Here is a 19,528-nt window from a genome sequence, read left to right as displayed (position 1 = left end):
GATGGGTTTCCTGTTAGGATGAAATAAAGAGATGGCACATTTTGAACTTTTTAAGCTTTCTAATGCTGAAAGCCCTTTAGCCTGTGAGAAAGGCCTTTTAGTCAGATATTATAACCTACTCAAAGTACCCCTGGTAGCAGGGGTTCAGTAAATACATATTTGTTTTTTCCTCATTGCTGATCAGTGTCTACTCTCTGGTCGTGTCTGCACCTTTTCAGTTTAATACGTGCACTGGCTTCCTTCTAGCCTCCATGGCCCAGTGCCTGGGAATTCCCTACCTATCTACCAAGGCACATGGGAAAATGCCATTCTCAGCCTTCACACACTGTTGCAGCTGAGGAGTGAACAGTACCCTGCTATCCCATGTCATTAGATAGGACACTATTACCCACGCACAGAGTAGCTGGACATTCCAATCATTCTTTAGTTAAGTACAAATTTCTTTTGAGGAAAACCAGACTTAGGGGCACAGGTTACAGAAAATTGTGTATTCCCAAAATGACAACGGCCTTTCCCCTCTGCGTGCTCATCCAGGACATCGCCACTTTTTCAACAAGAGGCAGAGTCTGCGTCCTCTTTCTCATAAAGCCAAGGTGGGCTTTTGTGACTCTTTCCAGACTAATGAAGTATGGCAAAAGTGACACTATGGGAGTTCCAAAGCTAATTTAAAAGAAGGGATACAGTTTCTGCCTGGCTCCCTTTCTGGGGATGCTCCCTATTAGAACCCTGCTGGCATGCGGTGAGGAAGTCCAGGCCACCTGGAGAACAACAGAGGCCCCTCCGGGCCAACGGTCAGCACAGACTCACCAGCCGGGTAAGTGAGCCATGTTGCAGGCAGACCATCTTGCCCTTAGCCCTCAACCAGGCCGCCCTCCTGATGCTGTGTGGAGCAGAAATTAGCTTTCATGGCTGAGCCCTGCCCCAATGGCAGATTTGCGAGCCAAAATAAATGGTTGAAGTCACTATTTTTGCTGTTTTGTTTTGCGGCAATAGATATTAATTCTCACCGCTTTATGAGGTAGTGCTAGTATTAGTCATTTTACAGAGAAGGAAATGCAGGGATCTAATAATTAAACTACTTGTCAACATCACCCTGGTGGTAAACGATGGGGGCAGATTCTAGAGCCTGCCTCAAAGCACGGCTTCTCACAGAGGATACAGCAGCGGTTTATCATGGTATAGCAGTAAATGGTGGGGGTTCTGGAGATAAACCACCAAAATTTGAGTGCCCAAATAGTGCAGAGCACTGTTCTTAGATCCTGGGGTAATCTGCAGTTAAGAAAACAGAGATCTTTGCTCTCATGGAGCTTCCTTTCGGTTACCAAAATCAAGGGGTTTGTCATTTGGCGTGCTCTATTCAAAAACGGGAGGTGGTTGTTGGAGGGTAGTTTTATTTACTTACAGCAAGTAAAGGAGATAGAGGAGTCCTATCCAAAGCTCTGCCTCCCCAAAAGTAGGCTTAGCCATTGCTTATATATGCTATTTGGTCAGTTACATGTTGACTTCTTCTTTGCAGTTGGCTACTTTCATCTTTGAGCTCCTGTCAGTTTATCCTGTTTACAGCTGCATCTACAAAATATTATGCTACAATTCAGCAAGAAACAATATTTAGCACAGTCCAGCCCTTGAGACCCTTGTCCTATCTAACATTTCCAGTATGTGAGGGAAAATTACATAAACCCTTAGCATATAAAGCATTTACAACAGTCCCTGGCACATAAAGGTAACATGAATATTGCTCATTGGTATGATTATTGAACATGAAAAGACTATGGTCGTTATCTATGTCCCTGTTGTTATAAGTAATATTGTCCGTCCATTTTAATAGCTGCATTTCAGTAGCTTGGATGGGAAATAACTTTTGATTCATGTGAGCAGAAGACAAGTTTGAAACACAGATAATTCTAGCATGTTATACAATACCTAGTGTTTAATATTCAGATATTTATGATGGTCTCTAGGACCCTGTGGACCTATAAAAAGACATAAAAAGGGATCATGAAAATAATTTCATAGATACTAAGAAAGAAATTCCAACAGAAAAAAATAGTAAAATCTTGATTATCTGTGGTGTAATGCTGGACAGGGAATGTGTCGATAATTGAAGTCAACAGATAGCCCTCAGCTTCCTGGTTCATCAAACCTTTTCCCAGAGCTGATGAGCAGCAAAATTGGCCGGTGTAATCTCACTTCCTTTTATTGCTCCCATGGAGATGCTAATGAATAATACACCAGGAGAGGCAAAAGCCCAGGTAATCAGTCTGCTGTGGATGTTTAAAACTGGAAGGGACCTTAGAGGGTCCTTTGGCCTGGTTCTAGAGTTTAGGAAACTGAGGCTTGGAGATGCTGTGTCCTGATGGCACGTACTTAGTGAGCATAAAAGCTGAAACAAAGTTCCAAGCCCTAGGCCTCTAGTCCTGCAATTGTCTATAGCTTTCACTGATTTTCACTCTTTTCTGTATATCTGCAACTGCCAATCGCCTGGGTCTATGTACAAGTAACTGAGTTAAATGGAAATTAAGGTCTCTTTTTTTCAATATTGTTATTAGTAAACACGGGGCCAGAAAGAAACCTCAATTTTCCTTTAGCCAGAGACTCATAATTCCAGCCCCCTGAGGAATCACTTACTCAAGTGATTAACTACACCTGGAGTGCCCTTTGCCTTTAAAGTTCTGACCTTGGCTGTTTTTACCCCTGAAGAAATCCCATTCATTCTCAAGGTGTGGTAGGAGTCAAGGAGGGCACCTGGTGGCTGGTTAACTGTGAGGTCCACCTGGGCAAATGGAGGCTCCACTGCTTCCCTGTGCTTAGAACGTATCTTCCGGCCACCGTCTGGCCACGTGGTTTCTCCATGGTGGGAGTCATTTTCAAGGACGCAGTGTGGAGAGAGCAAGGTGCTGGACTGAACAGTGACTGAACCTTGTTAAAGCCTCCATATAAACTTTTAAGATTGTGGCAGGTGGGTACAGACATGACTCATCTTGCAGAGCCCAAGACAAGCCTTGCAAGTAAGTTCCCTTGCTTAAACTTGTCACCTACCAACCTGGCATGGTCTGTCTTCCATCTTCTCCTTGCCCTCCAAGGACAATGTGGGGACCAATTTGCAAACCAACAATGGCCTGGTTGCAGTGCCCCTAAGCTTTCCTTGACCACTGTGGCTGAGCTACTCACTTGGTTCTTTCTTCAACTTACACTATATTACAGGCCCACATAATTGTTCCGTTTCAAATTGTAAGCTCCTTGAGGGCCGACAGGCATGTTTAATAAGAAGTTTTTCAAGTCCCTTTCAGGACATGGTCGCTAGCCATTTAGTTATATTCCAGTCAATGGTAAATTGTATGGTTGTGTTTTTGGTGTGTCAGTGGCAAGAATAATAAATAGGAAGGAAGTGCCTTTTATCAAATAACTATTAAAATGCAGTTGGCATTATAAAATGATGTAATTTATTTACTTTAGAAACTCTTGGGGTCACTAACTAGGTAAAAGGCAACATGTTAGGCTCCATGTTGAATGAAAAGCTGAATAAATGTGCACAGTTCATTAAAATAATGGAAGATAGTATGTCCAAAGAATATTTTCTGCAATGCCTTTCCTGCCCTTTCCCATTGGTCACGGAGTAGGAATTGGGGCTGGAGAGGTAGTTTGTTATAATTTCCCTTTACAGGGGTTCATTAGAAACAAATATGTAGAACCAGCTGTGCTTATGTAACATGGAACCCATATAGTCAGGAAAAGGAGGTGGGTATTCAGTTCTTTAGGGTTTTCAGTCCTTTTTCTTGTCCCTTTGAGCATCAGAACCTTGATTTCATAGGTCCTCTGTATGCACCTAATGCAGATATCTATCAGGAACAATATTTGAAAGAGCTATTCAATCACACATTTATAAAGAGAGTTGAACAACTTAATTGAATAAAATAGACGCTATACAAAAATATATGTATATATATTCTGAATTTTTGAGGTTAACTTTTAATTTTTCTCTACAAGGGATTAGTACTCTTTTTTAAGTATATTTTATTGATTATGCTATTATAGTTGTCCCATTTTTGTCACTCCTTTCTCCCCATCTACCCTGTACCTCCCCTCACTCCAGTATCCCCCGCTTAGTTCATGTCCATGGGTCGTTACATATAAGTTCTTTGGCTTCTCCATTTCCTATACTATTCTTAACCTCCTCTTATCTATTTTGTGCCTACCAATTATGCTTCTTATTCGCTGTACCTTTTCCCCCATTTTCTGCCCTCCCCCTCCCCGCTGATAACCCTCCATGTGATCTCCATTTCTGTGATTCTGTCCCTGTTCTAGTTGTTTGCTTAGTTTGGTTTTGTTTAATTTTTTTTGTTTAGTTGTTGATAGTTGTGAGCTTGTTGTCATTTTACTTTTCATAGTTTTGATTTTCTTTTTCTTAGGTAAGTCCCTTTAATATTCCATATAATAAGGGCTTGGTGATGATGAACTCCTTTAGCTTGACCTTATCTGGGAAGCACTTTATCTGCCCTTCTATTCTCACTGATAGCTTTGCTGGATAGAGTAAGTCTAGTTTAGAGAATTTTTTTCTTGTTATAGTCTGAAATTATTTTCTTTTTCTTCTTTTTCTCCTCCCCCCACCTCCTTCTTCTCCTCCCCCCACCTCCTTCTTCTCCTACTACTATAGTGCTATAGTGCTACTATAGCCATCTTACAGAGAAAAACCAAACGAACTTTTTGGCCAACCCAATATGCACCAGGGCTTCTGGTACTTGCTGGGGAATAAAAAAAAATGAAGATAGCCCTGACTGGTGTGGCTCAATTGGTTGGGCAGTGTCCCACAAAATGAAGAATCACCAGTTGAATTTCCAGTCAGGGCATGTGCCTGGGTTGCAGGTTCTGTTCAGGTCAGGGTGCGGAGGCAACTAAGATTGACGTTTCTCTTTTGCATCAATGTTGTTCCTCTCCCTGTCTCTTTTCTCCATCCCTTCTCCTATCTCTAAAAATAAATAAATAAAATATTTTATTAAAAAGCTACTGGGCTTAAAAAAAATGAAAATATAGTCCTAGATAGCAAGGAGTTGCTGGAGGAGGAAGATATAAATAGATAATTGTAAGATAAGAAGAGTGCAAAGGACCTGAACAGACACTTCTCCAAAGAGGCCATTCAGATGGCCGGTAGACATACAAAAAGATGTTCAACATCACTAATCATCAGAGAAATGCAAAATAAAACCACAATGAGATATCATCTCATACCTGTCAGAATGGCTACTATCAATAAATAAATAAGCAACAAATGCTGGTGAGGATGTGGAGAAAGGGGAATACTTTTGGGCTGGTGGTGGGAATGCAGACTGGTGCAGCCTCTGTGGAAAGCAATAGGGAGTTTCCTCAAAAAATTAAAAATGCATCTGTCTTTTTACTCAGTTATACAACTTCTGGGAATATATTCAAGGGGACCCAAAATACTAATTTGAAAGAACATAAGCACCTCTATGTTTATTGCAGCATTATTTACAATCACCAAGGCATGGGAGCAGTCCAAGTTTCCATCAGTAGATGAGTGGATAAAACAACTATGACGCACTGACACAATGGAATACTACTCAGCCATAAAAAAGGAAAAAATTAAATTTTCTCTTTCTAACAGTGAGGATGGACCCGGAGAACATTATGATAAGTGAAATAAGCCTGCTAGAGAAAGACAAATACCACATGATTTCACTATGTGGAATCTAATGAACAAACTGAACTAAGAAGGAAAATGGGGATGGACTCATAGATGGAGAGCAGGATGACAGCTAGTGGGGGAGAGGGTAGGGGGTGGAGGGATTGAGAAAAAAGGAAAAAGGACTCATGGACATGGACAACAATGCAGTGTTTGCTGGGGGTTAGGGGGATATAAGGGGACTAAATTGTAAAAAATACAATAAAGATTAAATAAAAAATAAATTAATTTAAAAAAGATTGTGAGTGAAGTGACAATTATGGACAGAGCATTGTGGTGATAAACATAAAGGGTTGAAAGAACATTGTAGGTTCTGAGAATTGGAAATATAATGGAAACTGAAAGAGTGGGGTGAAGGTAGGTAGAAGTCAGCCTGGTTGAGTACGAGTATATGGAACTATGAAGAACTTTGAATGCACTTAAGTGTCAGTAGATTCTATCTTATTTTGATGCAAAACTATTGAAAAATTTTATGCAGTTGAATTTACTCTCACTTATATATCATTTGTAATGGTATAAAGGGGGCAGATACAAGCTATGAGATTACTGCAATAATTCAGACAGGAGATAATACATTATCAGGACTGGTAGTAGCAGTGAGAAGAGAATGAAATTTTTATAATTGATATGGGGTTAAAAGAGAAGGATAAATATAGGGTAAATATAAATAAAGGCCAGGTTTTTGGTTTTGTACTGAGTGGGAGATAGAGTATGGAGATTAAATACAGTTTTCAGGGAAAGATGATGAGTCACATCCGTTGGCATTTTCAGATAAATATAATCTACCAGGCATTTAGATTTAAGAGTCTGAAGAAAGAATTGTGCTGTGGGCAAGTTAGGTTGGGAACACAGAGGAGAGGTATTAGTAGAAGGTAACACTGTTTGGGAAGCATGCAGAGAGTGAGAAGAGAAGGACAAAGATTGTGTTTTGGGAAGCTCAAGACTTAAAAGAAGGGCTGGGGTAGATCAGCTTAAAAGGATGCTGGGAAGAAATAGAGCAATTATGTAATGGAAATCATGAGAGAAAAGTGTTTCAAGGAAGCATTGGTCAACATATACTCTAGGAAGATGAAATAAGGCAAGGGCTAAAAACTACCCACTGGATTTGATAAGTGGATCATTGATGGACATGGTAGTAGAAGTTCCTTCCTTTTCACGGAGGGAATGGAGCTGTGCTACAAAAGAATAAACAAGAGGTGCTGAGCTGAGATTTTGACAGTGGATTTTTTCTATATAGGAACTTGTATGTGAGCAGAAGATCATATTTAGGGTAGTGACTATGGGGGTTGCGAAAAGAAACTTTTAAAAAAGACTTTAAAAAGATGCGATGGTGTTCATAGGTTTAGATACCAAGGGAGGGGAGAAGGAACCAATGGAGAAACGAGGCTAAAAGACGAAAGAAGGAGTTGGGTAACTGAATGACCAATATCTCAGAAGAGGCGGAGTGGAATGAAATAAGGTTACCGATTCTTGTCCCTTAACACACCAAGCCAGACAGGTCACTCCCTTGCAAAACCTGAGTATTATTAGTTTGGTCAGCATATGCTGCAGTTTCTGTGCTGTTGAATTTGAAAAAAAAAAATCATAACCCAGCTACCAAAAAAGTAAAGTGAGTTTTTTATTGCTGTTTCTCTAAAAATGCCTGTAGCAGGGAGAACAGGTCCTAACTTTGAGTAAGACTTCTTAAATCTCTCCTTTGACATCTCTCCCCCTCAACATTTTTTTCACTTACTGTTATTGCAATTATTATAGATTTTCCCCAATATGCTGCACAGCAAAGCATGCTACCATTCCTTTTTTGACCTCTCTGCTTCTTGCCAAAATCATATACTTAAAACTGATGTAAAAATCTCCTTCACTACTTCTCTATTTTCCAAAAGAAGTTTGCTCTGTTAGAGAAGGATTGGATGCAAGCAGAGGAGTACATGGAAATAGGAGAATTGGATCCAAGGAACTAGCCCAGTAGTTGTCAACCTTTAGCTTCATCAGAATCACCTGGAGAGTTTGGTAAACCATCAATTACTAATTTCTACCCCAAGAGATTCTGACTCCGGAGATCTGCAGTGTGGTCCAAGAATTTGCAGTTTTAGAAAGTTCCCGAGTGATACCGAAGCTTCTTGTCTGTGGAACACTTTGAGAACAGGCTAGCTTAATGGGAAGCAAATCAGAGCAGAGACTTGGGAGCAATGGAATGCTATTTTAAAACCAAGGTACGAGGCTTGGTTTTCATTAAAGGCAAAAAAAAAAGGCAAGTCTGGTTATTGGAATACTTGCATCAAGCCCTAACTGATACTGAGCTACTGAATTCCTGGCCCAAGTTCTATGCCTCCTTCTGATGGGGCCGGCACTGGTCCCATAGTTTAAAGAAAGGACACATATAGGGGGTGGTAGCTGGGTGGGTCCAGGTGCTGTGACTTTAAATGGAGGCATTTAAAGACAGATAGCCAGGCAGGCCTTTACCCATTTATTATGCAAAGGACAAACTGAGGTAAAAATTAGCATTCCAATGTTTTCCCCAGAGTGCTTTAAGAAATTCTGTGACTAATCCAAGTTTAGTTTTTCATCTAGGCTGAAGTAGCTTTTCTGAACCTCTAGATGAGTGTTTTCGGTTTTGTTTTTTCCTACAAAGTACTTAAAGGTATTTACTTATAAGTGATTAGGTAGAGTAGTTTATGAGCCTAACATCTGTGACAGCTTTACCCAATACTGGGAAATGATAAACCTCCAGATACATTTCTTAATTATGTAATCATGTATAACTTCAATAAAATCGAAGTTATATTGAGTTATGTATATTTCTAGTTCAAGTTAAACAATCAAATTTCCATATTGTTGAATACCTAAACAAATTTTAAGCTTAAGCTATCCCTTAAGAACTTATTGATGTATTTTTTTACAGTGTTATGTTCTGCAGGAAATGTTGACTGATGTCCAGATAAACAGATGCCAAAGCAGGGGAGACTATTAAGTGAATGAATGAGTCTTTATATTCATGAATTCTGATATAATTTTAACACAGGTAAAAAAAGGTGTTCTATTTCCCTTAAGATAGGTCTTTTCTAAGTAAATAATATTTAGAATTCCTCTTCATGTTGCTGTGTCTATTTCTACATAGTTGAGCAAGTTGGATCGTAAGGAAATAACTGCATTTGTGAGAGGAGAAAAACAACAGACACCATAATCACCTAAACTTTGGACAAACCACTGAAATGGAAGCCAATATAGCAATGAAATCACAATGAAATTATAAATTTATGGAGGAAAAACTGGGAGGTTAATTTTACCCTTTAAAACCTCAATGAAGCACAAAATTCAGGGGAAAAACTAATAATTATGACTAAGAATTGTAAGATTTGGAACATCAACTCAGCAAATGAAGACATTACCACATGGCAGACATTAGCCAATAAAAGGCATCCAATCACTCTAAAATGAGCTCATAATGCAAAATGTGAGCACTGTGGATTTCCAGAGAGATGGTGCATTTATGGGAAAAAATCCATTATTACTTTCTGTGACTGAGCTCATTCAATCCACGTTTACGGAGCATAGACAATGTCCTCGCACTTTGTGTGAAGTGCTCATGAGGACTAAAAAAATGCAGCAGGCACCGATCCTGACCTTAAGCAGATTACAGTTTAGTTGGATTGTGTGACTGGGGGGATAAGAGACAAACAGCTATAAGATGAGGAAAGAGGCCAAAGATAAAAAAGAAACCTCTACAAAGCGGCAGGAGAAGGAGTGTGAGAAATCAGGGAGGAGGCAGAGTTTAGGATGATCTTCAAGAAGGAGAAGTAAGTGAACAGAGTCTTATAACATGCAAAACATTCTATGATTTTTATTGTAAATTTTCATCAAAGTACATATTATCTCATTAAACTGAAATGCCACAATATACATGTTTTCAAATGGCAATTTGATCTGAAACCAACACACCTTGATGTGCTAATAGGAACAAACATGCCGGAGTATAGAACTCACTGATCGATGTAAATCAGCCTAAGTTTATGCATCAGCAACAAACTTCCCCTGTTGCTCAGTGGCTGAATATAACTACAGTTTAGACTAGACAGGTTATGTGTACGAAGGTAACTTTGTAAGAAGTGTGAAGAGTGGCTTGCAGGCAGGGAGATTCTTTTCCAAGACTCCTGGACGAAGTTGGGGTGAGTAAAGCTGAGGCTCTGAACCAGTGCAGCAGCCGTGTCACTGGAAAGGCTGTGGTGGGTTCAAGAGATTTTCACAGGTCGATTTAATGGGAACTACTTTGATGTAGGGACTGAGGGAGAAAGAAGTGTTAAATATTATTCACTTCTAGCTTCGTTAACTGGGTGGGTGGTGCTTCTATTAACTGACAAGATATTGTTGACCCAGAAGTAACAGCAGGTTTAAAGTGAACTGGATTGTGGTATTACAGGAACATCACTTAGAGATTGACCAAACAGTTAGAAATACATTTGGATCGAAAAAGAGAGAGAGCTAGACATGTAGATGGGAAATACTTGATCTCAACATAACAGTGGAAGCTGTGGGATGGTTGAGATTTCCCTGGGAGAAGAGAGGTGAACCTGGAATTTTGATAAAGACTCCACTGAGTGAAGAGGTGAGTGCAGAGTACAGCTTTGCTCTTTTCTAGAATAGGCTTTTATTAGTGCTTGTGGGTTGTTGTAACAAAGTACCGTCAACTGGTGGCTTAAACAACATCAATTTCATAAATATATTGTCTCCAGTTCTGAAAGCTAGAAGTCCAAGATCAAGTTGTTAGCCGGGTTGGTTCATTCTGAGGGCTGTGAGGGAGAATATGTTCCATGCCTCTCCCCCAGCTTGTGGTGGTATGCTAGCAACCTTTGGCATTCTTTGGCTTGTGGATGCACCACCCTGATCTCTGTCTTCATCTTAGTGTGGTGTCTGCCCTGTGTATATGCTGCTGTCTTTCCAAGATTCCCCTACATATAAGGATACCCTAGTGACCTCATCTTAATTTTATCACCTGCCAATACCGTGTTTCTAAGTAAGGTCACATTCCGAGGTACCAGGGGTTATGATACCCACATCCAACCTGTAATAGGCTTCTTCTGCCCTCTCCTCCCAGCATGTTTTGGAGTCAGGGGAGAGAAGCCAGGCTACATCAGGCTGAGAATTAAGAGGAGATAGAAAGCAGAGGCTGTGAATGCAGTCTATTTATTTGGAACTATGTTCATTATGAGTCAAATGGTGAGATCTAGGGCTCCATGGAAGATACAATTTATAGAATAAACTACTTCATGGTTTTCCAAAGAATCATTCAAAGTCTATGGTATTTAATAGTGCTCCCTCCCTGAAAGATTATTTCTTCAACCGAAAAACATATGGGTGACTAATTTGGTGAATAATCACACTATATCACTAGAACATAACTTAGTAGTCATTCACTTTATATCTAGTGTAATGCGCTCTTTTCTGGTGAAACTTAGAAGTTTAAGTTTGAAAAATGATGTGTCTAAGAGAGTATGGACTAAGCGATTTTAGATATGGCAGAGCCATATAAAACATTCTTGCCTTGGAATCATAGGAGGTGCAAGGACACAGATTAACCTTGGGAGGTATATTATAGCATTTATTTTTTCAAAAGAAAGGCAAGAATTGGTATTTAAATTCTCACTTTCATTTGAAAGGGAAAATATAAATCTCAGGATGTCTGAAAAATATTAAAATGTTCACAGAATTAACCGTCAGGGATAATATCAAATGTCACGTTTCTACTTCATCACGTATTAGGAGAAACTGAAATCTGTAACCCCATGGTTACATACCAGGTTCTTCTCCTATGCATTATGGTGTGTTAATTTTATACCAAAATTGCTGGGTGTAAATATGTGTATACAATTTTGTTTTAGGTCTTAGACATGTGATTTGCAGTTGGATTTAAAATAAGCCCCAAGCAACTGAAGTGTTTCTGTAACAGAATTTTAATAATATTTATCCTTCAGTGGCATTTGTTTATCCTCCTAATTTTCCATTTTTATTTGTCTTTTGGTTTATAAATTATACATGTTAAGAGAGCAACCATTGAATCTATTTTTCCTAAATATTATACATTGAAATCAGTGATGCTTCCAGAGCATTAGGATTTCGAAAGAGCAGTTTCATATCTTATGGTCTTTTGTTCTTTTTCAATTTGTATAAGTGGGATGTACTGTTCCTGGGAAAAAATAGTGATAATGTAGACAGTTATTGAACTTTTCTCTACCCTGATGAGAATTCAAAGCATCCAGCTGTTTATATGTGGTGCATTTTCCATAAATGGGCACAGAGTGACGACAGTGGAAACTGAGTTTGTAGTGTAACAGTGTTCAGCATTATTTCCCTATGTTTGCCCAACTTTTCTGCTTTTCAGTTGTCTCTGGGAGCTTTACTATTGCTTCCCACCTAGTGCTAGGTCCTGAGCCTTTTCTTTCCCTTTTCCTGATAGATGGGACAGCACCTTTTGTTGTTTCACCCCTATCTCTACATTACTCTTAAGGCAAAATGGCTATACCTTGCTTTATGAGAAAACAATAAAACTGTTAAATAAGAAGAGAGTCAGTGAAAAGAATACTGGGCTTGGAATTAGAACATGTAAGATGAGATGTTTAATCCTTGTTAGGCTGCCTATAGCTTTGTATTCTTTGACAAGATATTAAACCTCAATAATTCATTTGTTCATTAATTTATTCACTCTTACACCCATTCATCTACTTTACGCCAACAAGCATTTTTTGACTGTTTCCTGTGTTTTAGGCACAATATTAGACACAGAGGATGTTAAGATAAAAATCACAGACATTTCCCTTAAGGAGTTCAAACACCATTGGGAAGATAAAAAATTTTGATAAGAGTGATGAGTGTTAGAGATCATCTGTAAATGAAGAACTAGAACAATACGATTTCTAATGCTCATTTTACTTTTATAGTTCTATGGTTCTAAGTCTATAAAGATTCTAAAAGATGTTCACATGGCTTTCGACTTTGGGATAAAACAGGCCTAGATATATAAAGATAAAAAGTAAACCTGTTTCCTCCACTTAACAGGCCCCTGACTTGAAAGGAAAATGGATGAGTAATTGAATGTGTGTGTGTGTGTGTGTGTGTGTGTGTACCTTACTTGCTCTTTGAGTCCTTGGACCACGGCATTCCCCTGTTAGTGCAGGTGATTAATGGCATCTGGGCGCACTGGACTACAGTCTGTTCAGAGTAAGAGAAACTTGCAAGTCAGTGAGTGGCAGCAGCTCATGTGGTACTGGATGGTACAGGAAAGAAAGACAAAACTTTGTAATTTCCATGTCCATATGTGGTTAGAGAAGTGAGTGGGCTCATTGGTGAGATGAGAGAGTGAGACTTCATGAATGTGCTTGGTATTCCTTCCTAATCTCAAAGACAATCTATTAAAAGTATAGGCAACCCTTGATTTATGGGAGATACCAGGCACAAAAGTGAGTCATAATCACCCATGTTTCTCATTCTCTGCTATAGACACCAATTAGGCCCTGGTGGAATCAGTACCTTGTAAAGCTTCTCTTTAAGCAGTCATGACACTTAATAAATAATACCCCAAAAGTCCACATCAAATTCTTTTCAATCATAGTAGAATAATAATAATACTTAAATAGGTAGACTTTAAGTATAATAGAGATTATATGATTGATATATTTCTGGTATCAATGAGTGTTTAATCAGACAAACAGAATCCACTTGAGGAATTTCAAACCAAGTTAATGGAATATAGTTACAAAGTATTGGAAGGGCGGGAGGCATTGATTGCATAAGGTTGTTTAGAAAGCAGTAGCTATGTAAATAGGCTACCACCCCTGGACCTGGAGGCCCAAAGGAGCAAATGGTGTTACCTGGAGCCCGCGAACTGCTGCTGAGGCTGCTGATGTTTGGAGCTGAGTTACCAGAGTGCAACTCGGATCCATATTTACCTGTCCCTATTGCTGTTGCTGAAACTGCCATTAGAATATGGAAAAAAAAATGGTTTCTTGTTTTCTCTAGCTTCCTGCCAGTGCCTCCCACTGGTAAAACTTAATAGGGAGCCCGCTGGCAAGGCAGTTTGGGGAGTGTAGTTTTGGAGGCTCCCTCCCTCTGAGGTACAAAAGAGGACAGAGAAGAACAAAGATGGAGCTGAGAGACAACATACTCCCCAGCATACTTCCCATTGTTTCTTCTTGCCTTGATAATCTGGTTATTTTGGTGTGAGTGAATTAAACCAAGGGAAGCAGGAGGCTGTAACATGGTGACAGTTGTTCACAGGAAAGGAAATTAGTAGGTTGAAGAAAAGAGAAGAAAGGCTATGAATGACAAGAGGTCAGAGGAGAGTGTGCTTGAATTTATACATCATGGGGTTCAAACCCTTTCTATTGGGGTAAAGTGGGGGCTAGAAGAAAAATCCAATTAAAATTGTGAAATGCCCTTGACTGGTAGGGCTCAGTGGGTTGGGCATTTTCCCGCAAACCAGGAGGTCGCTGGTTCCATTCCTGTTTGGGGCACATGCCTGGGTTTTAGGCCAGGTCTCTGGTTGGGGGCATGTGAGAGGAAACTGACTGATGTTTCTCTTGCATAGCACATGGATGTTCTCTTCCTCTCTCCCTCATTTCCCTTCTCTCTAAAAATAAATAAGTAAAATATTTTTTAAAAATTGTGGGATTATGTGTGTTTCAGGATCTATTCTAGGAAAATATCAAATTTCTTGAAGAAGTTTCATGTTCATCATGGTACAGCATCAATATGGTGCCATATGATTGTGAATTAGGAATGATTGGAGGAAGCATCTAGATAAGAGGGCTCATTATTGCTCTTGGCTTCCCATGGCCCATGGGGGCATCTAGGGATCCCATGAGCTCTTTAGTCTCCACTACTAAGGGAATCAGTGGAATGCAAGAAGGCTGGGTCAGGACAAAGATGCTACAGAGTACAGGGACCTTGCTACAGAAAGCTATAGCAGGATCTAAGGTCTTTAGGAATGGTGCTGCCATGAATCTCTGCCCTCCAAACCGCCAAAGCACCAGGCAGTCCGATACATAGCGTATCAGATGGTAGCAGAAGATGCTCCATTAACTTGGCACAGTGGGGAGCAAATCAGCAGAGTCCAGCAAACCCCCAGATGCTAGCACACAAACCAGAAGTCCTTACCCTGTCATGATGAGGACCTGCACTCATCCTTTTATTCCCAGAGACCATCATGGGAAAGAGGGAGGTGAGATCCCTTGAGAGGAGAGATTGCTTGGCCTTGATAGTTTAAAGCAGCCTTTTTTCAGCAGTCATTTAAGATTCAAAGTGGAGGATACGAATGCAGGTGCAGAGTTACACAGTGGAGAATGCATTCATACTCCATAAGCTTATTCTTTGGGATGTCATGTTCTCTATGTTATGGAAGATGTAATTCTCATAATTGGTTATAATAAATGATGATATAATTTTTCCAACTGAACCCTTTTTAGATAGACCATTTAAAATTTCAATCTGTTCACAAGATGTAAAGTAGAACAGTCCCAGAAAATTAGTTACTTTTAATTTATTGGTATTCATTGTTTCATGTAGTATAAAATAAAGCTAATTTTTAGGAGAAAGGTTTTGTTTTGTAATTATTCATTGTTTATACCACATTGGGAAGGTTTATGTGGTATTTTTAAGAACCTATAGAAAACACAATCTTTTGCTTTGAGAAAGTCATAATCTAAAGTGATTCATTTATTTGTAAAGATAGGGTTATTGTAAGAACAAAAGGATGATCTTTATTAAGGTTTATAAGCTAAAGGAGAGGAGATTGTTTCCATTCATCTCCATCTTTCCATAATGCTTTTGTAATGGGAACAAATATTAAAATGATCCATTCTTGTCAAAAGGGGTATATTCAGATTTGGACAACTAGATAAATAATAACAGAACTCCTAGGCTACCCGCCCAACTGCGGGACACTGACCCAATGGAGCCACACCGACTTTGAGTAATCCAAAAGCCCATGCATTTACAGTCTTTTATTTTTTTATTTATGTTTGTGGGAACTACAATATTAGATTACTACTTAAATCAGTAACATAATTTAAAAGTAAAATTGTTATATGTTGTGTTTAGACTCCCATAAGCAATCTGTACAGACTAGTTATTTGTGTCCATAAATGTACGATGATCTTGTAATGAGTTAGTTTATAGTTTTTTATGCATTAACTTCTCAGAAAGCTTGAGTATCATTTTCTGCTGGCTGTTACATTACTGGGTCACCATAATACTAAACTGTAGGACATTTTAGCTGATAATTCCTGAAAAGTGCTTACTTTTGAAATAAAAAGCAAAGCAAGAAAAAAAAGTCAAGCTACAATGCTGACTGAAAAAAATATTTATATTTATATTAAACCCCTCAGCTAGATTCTTAGACACATCACTGCTTAAAATGCAGTCACCTGACAAAAACAGTTCTAATTATTCCCCCCTTGGGCTAACATTTTTCAGAGTGACTGGCGAAAATGCACTCCAGCTCATAATTTCTGTCTCTGACAGTGAAAGACATAACCTAGTTTCCTCTAATGCAAAAGTCTCTAATCTAGAGGGCAAGACCCTGCTCCGTATAACACTGAAGGGAGAAAATGCAATTTGAGCACAAGGAAATTGCACACATAGTTTGATAGTTCTACCACTCTCAGAATTTTTTTCCTCCTTGGGTTTAAATGTCTTGTTTTATTTTATACTAAATTATGACCTGGCTGAAATTGCTATGTTTTCTTTGTCATATTCTAGAAACCTCTTACTATAAAAGTGAAGGTTATACTATAGTTCTATACTTTCATTTTTCAGGGGGTGGGAATGTTCACATTTCGACAATTCAGCAGTGAAAACATTAAAAGTTACTGTGCTTGCTACAGCAATATTTTTTTCATGTTGAATAATAACTCTTTTGTCTTGGCAAATGGGGCATAGATACTGCATGAGCCAAAGGTAATTAAATTGTTTTTGAAATGACAAAAGTGTAGATTTTTGACTTGGACTAATCAGTAACAATTTCACTGTTGAATCTATGAACGCACAAACTTTTATGATTGCTGGGAGAGGTGAATTAACCTCAGATTGTTCTGGTTCAAGTCACAGGCGGTGGCTGGGTAATACATTGCCCTGAAACTGATAAGCCAGGAGGCTAACGAAGTTTCAAGGCAGTCAGTCAGAAGTCTCGCAAAGAAGGCAGCTATCAGCGTACGGCATTGGAGATTTTTCATTAACAATTTTCATTTCTGTGAATTGGAGAGACTTCGCCCCCTTTCCTATCTCTCTTCGCTGACAGCTGCTGCTTCCCCTCTTCCTTCCAGCTGGGAGGGCGGCCGGATGGCTACATGTGTGGCTAGCGCCGGGGTGGCTCCTTAGCGAGCAGCCAGGGCATCAGTTTCCTCCTGGAGCCTGCACATGTCACCTTCACGTCTCGTGCATCTTCCGTCATTGATGTGAATATATCAAGGGGCTGTGGTAGAAGGTACTAGGCTATGAAAGTGCAGTCTCACCGGTGACAGAGAACAAAGACCGCCTTCAGCAGCAAATGATTCACTACTATGGTAAAGAATACTTTATTTCCCTCCAAAATGACTTTGAATCCTCAGGATTCAATGACTAGACTTCCACACTCAGAAAATAAAAGTGAAAGAACAGCATAGAGAATGGATTATTTTTTTAAAAAACTGGTTTTAATAAACATTTATAAATTACTATATACAAAGGTTTGGCAATGTTTAGGGTGAACTTGTAATTTCAGGAGGAAGGTGTATAGTTCTCATACATGCTGCTGTAACTTATTACCCCCAAATTTCTCAGCTTCCATCAGAAGATATCACAGTCTTATCAATCCCATCAGTAAATATTGGGTGCCACTTTGCACAAAATGAGTGAATTACTTAAAAGGCTACATGACTATATCAAACAGGTACTTTAAAGTATTGTGTGGCTCATTAAGCAGTTCGATACAATGAGTTCATAAAGGGTTTTGTAGTTCATCTCTAGAAAAACTAAAACATCAATTTTATTTTTCCGTCATTAAATTATAATATCAGTATGCTTTTAAAGAGGTACTACTTTTCCTAACCCCCTATATCCTATGTGTTCTTGGGGATAAATATGAATAATGAACAGGATTAGGAAATGTTCTACTTGTAAGTGGGTGAGCCTGAGATGACAAGGAAGGGCCCCGATCTCTCCCCGCCCCTGTGCTGCTTAGGAAACCGACTTGGTCTCAACCAAGACAGCACTGGAAATAGGGAGAGGGTCAGCCCAGAGACACAGAATGGGCATCCTTGGTGCTAATTTATGAAAGCCTGGTGGACATTTTGAAGAAGCTCAGTTTTTATAGTTATGGACACATTTGGCAGTTTCTTCTAGATATTAAAAGTCTTCTTAGAAACGAAATTTATTTAATATTGTATTTTAAAATTAAGTCATCAATAGACATACATACTAAACTTTGAGTCCAAGAAAATAGTTTACAATAAAGAACAATTATGTACTGAATAAAATATTCTGAAAAATATTTGGATAGAAAACTTATCTTCATTAATATTAGTTATAGGTCCATCTGACTATGTCCTAATCTATTCCTTATTCTATTTTAATTTCATAATATTATCTCTATGAGAATTAAAAAAATACTATACCAGAAAGCTTGCTTTTTAAGTTATTTAGTCAGGTCTGTCCTTAATAAACTTAATGGTTTCTAAATATTTCCAGATTTGGCTCTCTGATATTGTCAGAACAATTATGAAATACTTTTAGTAATACTGTGTGAACAAGGTGTTTGGTATTTTTTAATATCCATCTATTAACAGCTTTAAAATATGGAAAATATTAAAAATAATTTAAAAATTAACCCAACTAAAATTAATAGCTTATCTGTTCAGAATCATTTTTATACTTATTGAGGGATTACTACATGCCAGGTGCTTTCTTTTCAGTGCCATATGTACATTACTTCAATTAATCCTTAAAATAGTTCAATGAAAATGTTATCATTATTAAGTCCATTTTTACAGAAGAAGAAATTGAGGCAGAAACGGGATATGTAGCTTGTCCTAAGGTACATAGTTGATAAGTAGAAGAGTTGGTACAGAAATCTAATAGGTAGCTTTATGCTGTGTTCTTTGTTCTTATATTTTATTACATTGCTTTACACTAGTTAATATTAATTCAAAAACTATGTTAAGATATGAAACTTGCTTTTAAAGGAACGGAGGATATAAAATTCATTGATTGGAACAAAAAAGATGGCTCTGTAAACCAATGATGACAACATCATCCCTGTGTCCTCCATCACTGAGGCTGAAGACTGGGAGCAGTGTGGGGGACACACTGCTTCTTTGTGAACAGAGCTTCTCAGTACGTCCTGTGGTGGGGGAACGCTAGATACGAAAGCACAGGTGTTGACGACTGACAGTTCCATAGAAAGCAGGTAACTTCATATTTTTTCTCTTGCATTTAGTGAGATTTCTATGTTACAACAAGGGAACAGGATATACTATTTAATTAAAATATTGACCTACTAATATTAAAAATAATACATAGTGAAATTACATAGTAAAATTTATTTTTCTGGAGAATTAAAAATGTGGCTTTTTTTGGGAAAATGTTCATTGGCATTTTACTTTTTGATTTAAGTATAAATGCTCTAATGAAAATTATTTTGATAAAACTGACTTCAGACTAAAAACAATGTGACTCTTGAGTTTTCTGGGAAGAATTTTATTTTGACCTAAACAACATCTGAGAGGTAACTTGCACCTCGATGCATTTTTAACATGACAGAAACACAGCGGCCTCTCAGCTGCAGCTGGAGAGGAAACGCAGTGAGGG

Source organism: Pteronotus mesoamericanus, unplaced genomic scaffold, assembly GCF_021234165.1.
Source record: "Pteronotus mesoamericanus isolate MK-2021 breed Mesoamerican mustached bat unplaced genomic scaffold, CSHL_Meso_final contig_50, whole genome shotgun sequence".
NCBI lineage: Eukaryota > Metazoa > Chordata > Mammalia > Chiroptera > Mormoopidae > Pteronotus > Pteronotus mesoamericanus.
Note: the sequence above shows the minus strand (reverse complement) of the source record.